We start from the raw sequence: 11,849 nt of genomic DNA on the forward strand, positions 1-11,849 counted from the left end.
GCTTCTACTTCTGTAGGTAGTTGAGACTAGGCAGAGCAAGAGTTCAGGGGACAGAGCTGCTCACCCCGCCCCCTGAGCTCCCTCGGCGAGGTGGGGGGAGGGCACAAGTTCGGTAGAAGCTCCCCGGGAGGCCCCTGGGGGGGTGCAGGGGGTGTCCTGGCCGGCAGAGGCTACTACCACCTGCAGATGACTTCCAGCCCTTCCTTCCCACCTGCTTCCTAAATTTAGGTCTGTGATCTGGGCCAAGCTCTCCATCCAATCCCAGGTCCAAATCCTACCTAAAATTGAGCAATATATTAAAATATTTGTTTTGTTCCATTGTTCAGGGTTTTTTCTTCAGGGACTCTTAACTTTACATCCGTGCAATGCCCTTTGCCTGCCTGTCTTCCCTATCATGGCTTCTCTAATGATTTTTATTTATTTCTACTTTATCTTCTTCACGTTCCTTCTCTTTTTTCCACAGCGTCCTCCAGAGTGGTGCCTCTTCTCGCTTGTGTTTCTTGTAATTTGGTTTCTGAAACACAGTTGTTTTTCATGACCCTTCTTTTCTAACTCCCAGTTCCCGTTGTCTGTGACCTTCTGCCGCGTGGCCGTCCCTTTCTTGAGCGGTTTCTGCCCCGTCAGCCTCTTGCGCAGTTGCCATCGCCTGGTGACATGTTTTAAATGTTATAATAGGATGTTGATTAAATTTTTTCTTCTGCCCCGTGGCAACAGTTTTCTGATGAGTTTTCCTAGTCTGCAGGGAAGTTCTGCTGCTCCTTTTCAGATTTTTTTTCCGGCAGTGCCTTTGTACGGGTGTTTTTCTTACGGTGCGTCTGACTGGATGTTGAGTCACAGCTTTTTATCATTTATTTTTGCATGATTTGGATTTTTCAAAACCAACCGTTTGCAAGAGAATCCTGTGATGGGAGTGGGGAAGCTTGCCTCCTTTCTCAGCTCGAGGGCTCCCTCCTCTGTTACTGCAGGGATGTATACTTTCTTTACCGTGCGGCGCCTCCTCTGAATTTAGGATCCCAACCTGGCTCAGGAGGGCTCCCACGACCGGTAGGAAGCTCCCCTCGTTCCTTCCCCCGACGGAGCCACTGGCTCCGAGGGTCCTGCCCTTCCCGCCAGCGTGCTCCTCGCTCTTTCCTCCCCTGCCCCTGGGAGTGCTGCAGGCACTTGAGTGATTGCTTTCTTCCTCTTCCTAGTCCTGCTCATGGCCCTTCCCAGGCTGAGTCCTCTCCGGCGGGGGTTGAATTTTCGCTGGGGACTGCTGGGACCTGCATCTCCCCTGCCCCGCCAGGCCCCTGGGCAGTTTCGGGTCTCTCTTGTGAGCACGTTGGAGTGCGCTGTGCTGGTGCAGGGGTGAAGCCGCACACAGTAGGAAGCTTGTGACCGTTCTCACTTCCTCATTTCACCGAAGATGTAAGTTTGTAGTGGTCTCAAGCCTTCATTCTCGTAGCTCTGAATGATTTTCAGGGGAACTGGAAAGAGTCTGCACAAAGTTGTCAGCATGCTCCCCTCAGGCTGCTCTGGAGTCCTTTGTCAGGCATTCAGAGCCCTCCCGCCACCCCCCCACCCCTCCCACCCCCGCAAGTCTGGTTTTCCCCCCAGCTCTTAGGTGTGACCACGGCTCCAGCCAGACTGGTCTGTTCACCATCCCAGGACCTCAGCATCCGAATTTCTTTCCCCGCATTCCTGCTTTTTCCATGACTGCAATGTTCCCTCCAGGGGCCTCTTTATGGTAGCTGTTGTTTTTGGTGACTCAGCCAGCAGGCGTTTCTTCCTCTCCCTTTCTTCTGGTGTCAGAACCTACCCATCATCCACCAACAGGGATGGTGGGCGAACGGAGCTCGTTAATCATGGTGCCCCGTTGGTGGACAACAGCGACTGTTTCAGGGAAAGCCGAGTGGTCCAAGCAGGGCCACAGTCCTTCCCTGAATATTCCTTCCCTGAGAGCTAGCTAAGAAGCTTGCATCTTGCTCCGAGGTAACCGTATCAAACGATGTTCATCTGGAGGAACACCCAATCTGCAATATGAAAGCCTATGGAGACACAGAGAGCAGAGAGAGAGGGTTTCTTTGTTTAAGTCCTGGATCCACCCTGAGGTTCCTAATAGCACGAGCCAGTCTATTACAGTTTAGCTTAAGAGACGGAGTCAGTTTTGCCAGGTGCACCTGAGAGCACCTTCCTTTGTTCTCTGTCGCCCTGGTCCTTTCACCTGTTGTAACACACAACACACTGTATGGTCATTGTCATTGCCTGGTTACTGTATCGGTCTGTATCCCCCACTGAAAGCCCTTTCCTGCAGGATGCATGCTTGTTCACCACTGGGTGCCCAGTACCTGGCATTGTGCCTGGCCAGCATTGGGCAGTCAATGAATATTCATGTGAAACTACATTTTTGCTTTTCCTAACTCCTCCCATCACTCAAGGTCTTAGAGTCCAAGCCCTTCATGGAGCCTCCCACATCAAGTGAGAGAATGCATCTAAAACGTCCAGCATTGTGTGCAGCGCAAAGCAGACTCTCAGCAGAACCACAGCCTTCGTGCCCCGAATTCCTCAACTCAGAAGCGATGGCTCCCTCCTTGGAGCTCCTTTATCTCATTTAATCCAGTGGCATCTACTTAGACTGTCACATATCGGAGTTATTTGCGTTTCTCTTTTAAGTTTTCAGATATTGTAAATGCCAGAAGCGAGCGCCCAGCACAGTGCATTGTAGAATAACCCACGGAATGCATAAAGATCGGTCCTTTAGAGCTCACAGGGGGGCTGGGGGTCTGTTAGGAGCTATAGGAGTCCTAGTGGTAAGTGAGTCCCGGGGCAGATCCAGAGGAACCTGTAAAAGGGGGAAAGCTGAATCATACTTTTGCAGAACGTAGGGATGAATGCTGTTTGAAAATCTATTTAAGCCGTGACAGCCAGCCGTGGCTGAAAAAGAGCTGGGATGACACCCCTGCCCAGACGTCTCTCTCCTTAGTAAAGACTGTTAACGTGTCCAGGCTCTGAGGGCTTGGAACTAGAAAGGAGGTGTGAGCAATGGAATATTATGCAGCCATCAAAAGGAATGAGATCTTGCCATTTGCAACGACGTGGATGGAACTGGAGGGTGTTATGCTGAGTGAAATAAGTCAATCAGAGAAAGACATGTATCATATGACCTCACTGATATGAGGAATTCTTAATCTCAGGAAACAAACTGAGGGTTGCTGGGGGGTGGGAGGGATTGGGTGGCTGGGTGATAGACATTGGGGAGGGTATGTGCTATGGTGAGCACTGTGAATTGTACAAGACTGATATATCACAGATCTGTACTTCTGAAACAAATAATGCAATATATGTTAAGAAAAAAAAGAAGATAGCAGGAGGGGAAGAATGAAGGGGAGTAAGTCGGAGGGGGAGACGAACCATGAGAGATGATGGACTCTGAAAAACAAACTGAGGTTCTAGAGGGGAGGGGGGTGGGGGGATGGGTTAGCCTGGTGATGGGTATTAAAGAGGGCGCGTTCTGCGTGGAGCACTGGGTGTTATGCACAAACAATGAATCATGGAACACTACATCCAAAACTAATGATGTAATGTATGGTGATTAACATAACAATAAAAATTATTAAAAAAAAAAGAAAGGAGGTGTGAGGAGTCAGAGTTTATAATGCCTTTGGTTCTGATAAGGGGAAACGGGAGTGTTGCCAAGAAGTCAGAAGCTCCAGGCCCAGAACTAGGTTTTCGACTTCTCACAATTGGCCTCATACCTTCCTTTGGCTGTATCTTCCATATATGATTCGTATCATCCAACAGATTCAATCTTCTGATAGAATGTAAGCTCCGAAATGCCAGGGACTTGGTCTGTGTCGCTCACTGTTCAGTCTCCTAATACCCACAACAGTGCCTGATCACTATGGAGCCTTAAGAGCTCTGTACACATTTGTGGAATCCACCTCTCTACTGGAGGTACGTACAGATACAGCTTCTTTACCCCTGATGTACCTTGCTAAAATATTCATGTGCCCAGATTCCCTTATCTGATCCAGATATTAGAACTTTCAAGTCCAAGTCCCATGAGGTCAGTAACTTCCAATATCCTATGCACTAAGGTAGCTCTGGGGTCCCAAACACTTGGTCAATATTTATGGAATGAATGATTGAAGTATTTGATGAGTAAAGTTTAAATTGAGCAAAGAAATGGAAGTGAGTGGCTCAGATCTAGGAAGAATATTATACTACATTTGTTTTAACACTGTTAGAGTTTATAAATGCTCTCACGAATACCGCCTCACTTGAGTCTTGCAACAACCCTACGAGGTCTATTTGGTAAGTTATAGATGAGGAAAAAGGCTCAGAGGAATCAAAGCGCTTGTCTGAGATTACATAGCTTACAGGTTGGAACTTGAATCCAAGACTTGACTCCAAGTTTTATGATCATTCTTTTTCATGGATACCAATAGAAGGTGAGACAAAATAGAAAACAATCAACATTTCAAAATTTGAACTGTAGAATCTTGGAGTTGGAGGTGGCCTTGCACATCAAGAATTTCAAACCTGTCCCTCATTTTTCGAAATAGGAATGTAAGATTTGGAGAGGTTCTCTGACGTATCTCAAGGCACATCTCCAGCTGAAGAAGTAATTACACTGAAGCTGGCTCCTTCACTTCCTGGCTCTGGTTTGTCTTCAGGCTTCACTCTCCGCTGGAGAGAGTGGATTGAACTTGTAGGAGAGCAAGCTGCCCTCTGCTTTCCTGCACCGGAGCCTCTGGAAGCCCCTGGAAGCGCAGCCCCCTCAGAAGCCTCCAGCTCTGACAGGAGCGTGGCCCCAGCTGAAGGAAACTTGGTTTTTCTCTCTTCTGCTGTCATTTCTTTTTCCTTCTTTCTTATTTACCTGTCAGGTGAGGGGTGAGAGTTGCGGAAGAGGTATCCAGCCAAGGTTCCCTACTGCCTCCCCTGTAAGATCTGGTTTTGATAAAGGTTGCGGAGTTTGAAAGTTAGTAAAAGTAACCTCATTTCATTCTCCATTTATTTACTGGTTTTGAACTGTTCACAACTCAGAACTTAGTTTTATTTTTCTTTCTTTCTCTGATGCCCCCTGGTATAGACCCTGCCGGCTAGCTGAGGGTTCATGTTGCAGGGAATCTTGCCTCCGTCCAGTAGGAATGACTCTACCAGGCCCTAGGGAAGATCATTCCATTGACTGGCCTTGCACATCACTCTGTCTTTATGAGTCGAGCCTGACAAACAAGAGCACAAACCTTAATCTTACCATAATCAGAGAAATGCAATGACATGCCATTTTTCAACCATCCACTAGGCAAAGAGAAAGAGAGAGAGAGTTTGCTAATATTTTGTGCTGGCCAGAGGATGAGAAAATGAGCCCGCATACATTGCTGCTGTAGATAGGAATTACTGTTACCTCTTGGAATGCAACCTCCTATCTATTAAAATAAAAAGCAATACAGAGATTACATTCAGTAATGTTATTCTTGTTGTTCATCCTGTGGAAATCAAGGTTCCAGTTTGTAAAGTCATTTGTTCGAGAAAGTTTACCACAACGTTATTTGTAATTGCAAAAGCCTAAAAACAATTTGAATTTCTGTCAGGAAGTGTTGAATAAATTGTGGTTTGTCTGTGGTACAGAACGTATCATGCAGTTACTTTTTAAAAATGGAGTCAGGCTTCCATGTGTGGACTGAGAAGGCTCTGAATGTTATCATGTGAGTATAGTAGTAGTAAAAGTTGCCGATCAACACTAATGAAATGGGGAAAATAAAGAAATCTTTATGTGTGTGTCTATGTGATTACATGACTACGGAGAAAGAAGGGGCAGGATGCCATCTCAGCTGTAGTAAAATTTGTGATCTGAATTGGAACGGGGCCGGAGACATCAACACATGTCTGTTGTTGGACTTGTTACAACAAGTGATATTGTGATTTTTTTTTTTTTACTAAAGTGAAAAAAAATTGAGAGAATGGGTTTGAGAGATAGACAGGTGGGTTATAATCTAGTTTCTGTCGCTTACTAGTCGTAAGAGGTTTGGTTAATTACCTAACCTCAGTCCTCATCTGTAAAGGGGAATAATATCTACCTCACTGTGTTTGATTAAAGTACACAAAGCATGTCTTACATTGTAATCCTTCTGTTTCTTTTTCCTTCTACACAAGCAATCTGCAGAGTATTAAAATACACAAAACCTTTTGGCAATGCTACCAGTGTGTGTTATCCCAATGTTCTCAGCTTGACATTGGCCTGCCAAAGATGTGGATTAGTGTCTCTCTGGGAAAAAATATCCGGATGATAATCTCTATTTCCCTCCTTAATCCTTATAGAGACAAAGTAAGAATGATTCACAATGGCGCCACGGCCCTCTGGGGGTTATTTACCCAGGACCCCAGTCAGTAACCCAGCTGAGAAGTAGGAAGGGCTGAAGAGGACCCCTGAGCAGCCAAAACAGATGTCCTAAAGTTCAAGCTCTTACTGGATCATTTGTTCTTATTTTAGACAACCCAAATAAGCTTTTCTAGCCCTGGCACATTCGGGGGGATGCTATGACAGGCAGCACCCTGCCAACAGACAGGAGGGACGGCTGGTCTGAGCCCAGGGATGCCTGGAAGACACAAGGACTCAGCAAGCTGGATGGCCTGGAGCCAGGCCGTTTTCACAGTGAATAATTCATCTTCAAAATGGCGATGCTGAATTACTAGGGAGAAATTAATTCATTCTTTACATAATATGGTAAAAATTATTTACTTAAGTAATCTCTACACCCAACATGGGGCTTGAACTCGTGACCCCAAGAGCAAGAGCCAGCCAGGCATCCCTCATGCTTTATATAATCTTTTAAGTACCCCTAATTAGAGTGTAATGCAGTCTAGAAGTATTACTACCAGAGAGGATTAAACTTTTTCAGTGTTGCTGCTTAAAAACTAAGTATCAGTTTCATATTAGTGCCAGAATATAACAGAGGTCTTTATCCAATGAGGGCAAGATAGAAATCTGCAGAGCCAAGAGTGACAGGTATTAGAAATTGTTTAAAAAGGATATTAACCTGGAACAATGGAATGATTTCCTACAAGTGTGTTATTTGCTTTTTTGCTAAAATAAGGTCTACAATCTATACTCCAAAATCCTTGGGGCCTGGGGAATTTTGGAACTCAGAATTTTTCAGATTTCTTGAAAGGTAGTATGTATATAATGTTGCATGTTATAGAACAGCTCCAGCAGGGCCTAAGGCAGCAGACCAGAATCAAACATACCAATACTTCTACAGTCAAACATTCATTAGGACAAATAGCGTGTAGTTTCTTTAAATAATAATAAATTACTAAATGAAATAGTGGGATAAAAATAGATTGTGACTACTCTAATACTCTTATGTCTAAGAAAACATTTTATAAATCTTTAAATACATGCAGGTTCAAATTCAGCTAAATATGCCTGTACATATGCAAACCATGAACATTTATCACTTCTGGTTGCCTGAGCATCCAGAGGAGAGGAGCCTCAGTGCCTCTCCCCAGCTGCGGGCTGGAGGTGGCCCCGTGACCGCAGGAGCTGGGTTAAGGGAAGCATTCTAATAGGGGCCTCTTTAAGGATTTCTCCCCCTGCCTGATGGTTCATTAATGTAGGTTTTCCATCTAAGCAGTTCCTCTTCAATTACCAAAACTACCATAAACTCAACATACGTTGATAAATGTGTGTGGTTCAAGGCCAGCTGTTGACTCATGACACATTTTCACCATATCATCTAAGTTTTTTCCACCTGTTCACAATTTCATCTTCATCAGCGCTATTATCCTCATGATTATCTATATTTAAAACCACTTCGTACACCCATTCGGTTAGCTACTATAAAAAAGAACAAGTGTTGGCGAGGATGCAGAGAAATGGGAACCCTTGTGCGCTGTTGGTGGGAATGTTAAAATGGTGCAGTCACTGTGGAGAACAGTAAGGCATTTCCTCAAGAAAATAGAATTATCGTGTAATCAGCAATTCCATACAGTCAGACTTCTGGGTACTCAAAAGAATTGGAAGCAGGGTCTCAGATATAATGTGCACCCATTTTCATAACAGCATTATTCACAGTATCTAAAATACGGAACCACCCCAAGTGTCCATCAACTGATGAATGGATAAGCAAAATGTAGTAAAACATACAATGGAATTTTTAAAAAAAACATTTTATTTTTAAGTAATCTCCACACTCAACGTGGGGCTCGAACTTACAACCCGGAGATCAAGAGTCACATACTCTACCTCTACCAACAGACCCAGCCCAGCACCCCCGTACAATGGAATATTATTTAGCCTTAAAAAAAGAAGGAAGTCCTGCATTATGCCACAACATGGATGAACCTTGGGGGACACTATGCAAAGCGAAATAGGCCAGTCACAATAAAGGCAAATAATGTATGATTCCACTCCTATAGGGTACTTCAAGTAGTCAAAAAATCATAAAGACAGAAGTTGTAAGGTTGCCAGGGACTGGGGTGGAGGAAAGAATAGTGAGTTGTTTATAGGTATAGAGTTCCCATTTTTCAAGATGAAAAGAATAATGCGGATGCTTAGTGATGATAGTTGCACAACAATGTGAGTGTATTTAATACCACTTAACTGTGCACTTAAAAATGGTAAATTTTATGTGTATTTTACCATGATTTAAAAAAAATTTTGTGCACACAAAATCTAAAAACAAACAAACAAAAAAAAACACCACTTGAGCAATGTTCTCATTCAAGACCTGCACAACAGGAGGGTCACTGTCGATGTGGAATATTTCGCTGGTGTCGGCTTTATATTCTGGCTGACAAACTTTTGGCATACGTTGTCTCCTCATTAGTGCTACGAAATCCTTCAAAGTCTTCATAGATTTGGTTTCAAACATCACTGTAACCCAAAGTCCACGCCAAGCTTTTTTAAAAATAAATTTCTAATTTTGAAGTAATCTTAGAGTTACAGACGAGTTGCAAATAGTGCAGAGTTCCAGTGTGTCCTTCACCCATCTTCCACTAACATTAATTAACCATGGCACATTTGTCAAAACTAAGAAATTCATAATGGTATAGTACTATTAACTAACATCCACGTTTTATCAGATTTCACTGATTTTCCCACTAATGGCCTTTTTTTTTTTTCCTCTTCTAGGATCCCATCGAGGACACTTCACTGCATTTAATCACCCTGTCTCAAGTCCCCTCTAGTCTGTGGTACTTTCTTAGTCTTCCCTTGTCTTCCACAACCTTGAAACTTCTGAGGAGTGCTGGTGGCATATTTTGTAAAATGTCCCTCAGTTTGAGTCTAGTTTTTCTCATAATCAAAGTGTGGTTATGCATCATATCAAGGCCAAGCATTTTTTTTTTTTTAAAGATTTTAAGTAATCTCTACACCCAACTTGGGCTCAAATTCATGACCCTGAGATCAAGAGTCACATGCTCTACTGACTGAGCCAGCTGGGCACCCTGCCAAGCATTTTTATTTTTATTTTTTTTTTAAGATTTATTTATTTGAGAGAGAGAAAGCAAGAGAGCATAAGCAGGGGGAGTGGGAGAGGGAGAAGCAGGCCTCCCGCTGAGCAGGGAGCCCGATGCGGGGCTCGGTCCCAGGACCCTGGGATCATGACCTGAGCCGAAGGCAGACGCCTAACGACTGAGCCACCCAGGCGCCCCACCCATGATTTGCATGGAAAAGCCCAGGGAAACTATATATACCTTTTGAATGCCTTGCCTGTTGCTCTATCCCGTTCTCCACTCACTCACCCATGTTGTTGAGGTTTTCCCAGGGATGTTGCTCCAGGAAAGAGCGGTTTCATCAGCACTTTCAGTGTGCTCAAGAAAAATGTTTTCATCAGATATGATTTTATCAAATTCATCAATTTTCCGATGCTTGCTGATCGTTAGAAGCTGTCCCCACCTGACGTGCAGGCTGTTTTATGCAATGATGCTTCTTCAACTCCTGGCGCCACCTTGATGAATGTTCAGGCACATCTTGAAGGTTCAGTTCTTCATGGTAGATTCTAGCCGTATTCTAGTTATAGATCCACTTCTTGTTGAATCCACTCAACCAAAATGTGGTCAAGATCTTAAATTTTGAGGGGGGGGGCGGCTGGCTGGCTCAGTTGGTAGAGCCTGTGACTCTTGATCTCAGGGTCGTGAGTTCGAGCCCCATGTTGGGGGTAGAGATTACTTTAAAAAAATTTTTTTTAAAGATTTTATTTACTTGTCAGTGAGAGAGCACAAGCAGGGGGAGTGGCAGAGGGAGAGGGAGAAGCAGGCTCCCCGCTGAGCAGGGAGCCTGATGCGGGGCTCGATCCCAGGACCCTGGGATCATGACCTGAGCTGAAGGCTGATGCTTAACTAACTGAGCCACCCAAGCATCCCTAGATTACTTAAAAAATTTTTTTAAATCTTTAATTTTTGTCTCATGCAATGTTTTCTTATTTTTATTCTTGTTCATCATCACTATAAAACTTAAACAACTTCTGTTTCTTTAAGTCGTAGGAAGTAATGATTCAACTTCATAATCTTTAGTAAAATACCTCACAAACGCACCAGGACTGAACTTCTGTAAGGACTTTTCTCTCTGTGCTGTATTGTTAATGAGAGATGCTTCTTTTCTTCTTTTTGTCTTCTATTACCAGAAGGGGATCTTTGACGCTGACGTTTTCATGGTTACAAAAGAACAACAACAAAAAAGGCCAGAAAATACCAGCACTCAGCAGATATTTTGAGAGGGGTGTTGTGACAGCTGAGTCTTTGGTCAGTTCAAGCCCGTTTTGCTGCAAAATAAGTTTTGGTGTCAGACTTATGGGATAACTTTTGGTTTTAAGGGCTTTTCAGATCAGAATTGCAGATAAGGAGTTGTGGACCTCATTTTTTTTTTTTTTTTGTAGAGTATTTTTTATGCAGTGGAAGAAATATCAGTTTCCTGCTATATGAAGAAATGCTTCCTGAGCACCTAGGACAGGAACTTCCTTTTATATATATATATATATTTTAACCAGAGACCCCCCTTTAGTCTTGAAACAATGTGTGTCTCATGACCAAACAAGGGTTCTGACTGCCACGGGTCACCAGCCTCATCACACCGAAATGATGTCATTCGTAGGAAGAACCATTTGGACTGGCACACCAATTCAGCTTATATGTAAAACTTATTGGCTTTATAACGTAGTTTAAATATATATTGAAAATAGCACAGATGACTTTTACTAGTTTTACCAGAAGCCCAAGGGTATTATGCTGCAAACTTCCACATAGGTCTCAGGCTCTGCAAGCAGACATCAGTGTATGGCCCTTAAAAGTACAGAAGGGAGTAACACGTGCACTCCCACATACAGAGGTGAGCCATAGGTGTCCATGGTTCAGGGCTTAAAATTGAGAAGGAGACCCGAAATAACACAGATCATGTCATCATAAGGCAAAAAGCAAGCAGAAGCAAAAGGGGGCCTTGAGAACAATGGGCGATGAAGAGTCTGCCCCGAAGAATTAGGGAAGGAGCAGGAAGACCTATCGGAAGTGACAGCCGAACGAGACCTGGTAGGATGAGTGGGGTGTGAGGACGTGGAAGGGACCGCGGGGGATCCCGGGCCCCCGACACCTGTGCTCGCCCCCTGGGTCCGTAACAGACCTCCTAGGTCAGCTGCAACGAAGACGAGGTTTCCCCTCCTCCCTCGCGGCCAGGCGAGGCCGCGGACTGCGCTCCGGTTCGAGGAACGCAAGCAGAAATGGGGCATACAACTCAGGCAGTGAGGCCTAAAAATGTGCCTCGTTTGAAGGTCACGGAGTAGCTGAGGGAATAGCAGGATGGTATAGAAAAGAGAAGAGATAAAGCCTCGGGCAATTTCTTTGAGCCGGATGCAAGGCTTTTCTGTCTGGTTTCT

General features: G+C 44.2%; 1 long non-coding RNA gene across 1 annotated transcript; it reads left to right on the plus strand.

Annotated features, from left to right (window-relative positions):
• Positions 1–914: 914 nt before the first annotated feature.
• Positions 915–3,121, plus strand: LOC113930573. Its single transcript, XR_003522531.1, has 3 exons — positions 915–1,044; positions 1,191–1,407; positions 2,418–3,121. It is a non-coding gene; the product is annotated as an uncharacterized LOC113930573 (long non-coding RNA).
• Positions 3,122–11,849: the final 8,728 nt, after the last annotated feature.

This window comes from Zalophus californianus, chromosome 4 (genome assembly GCF_009762305.2).
Source record: "Zalophus californianus isolate mZalCal1 chromosome 4, mZalCal1.pri.v2, whole genome shotgun sequence".
NCBI lineage: Eukaryota > Metazoa > Chordata > Mammalia > Carnivora > Otariidae > Zalophus > Zalophus californianus.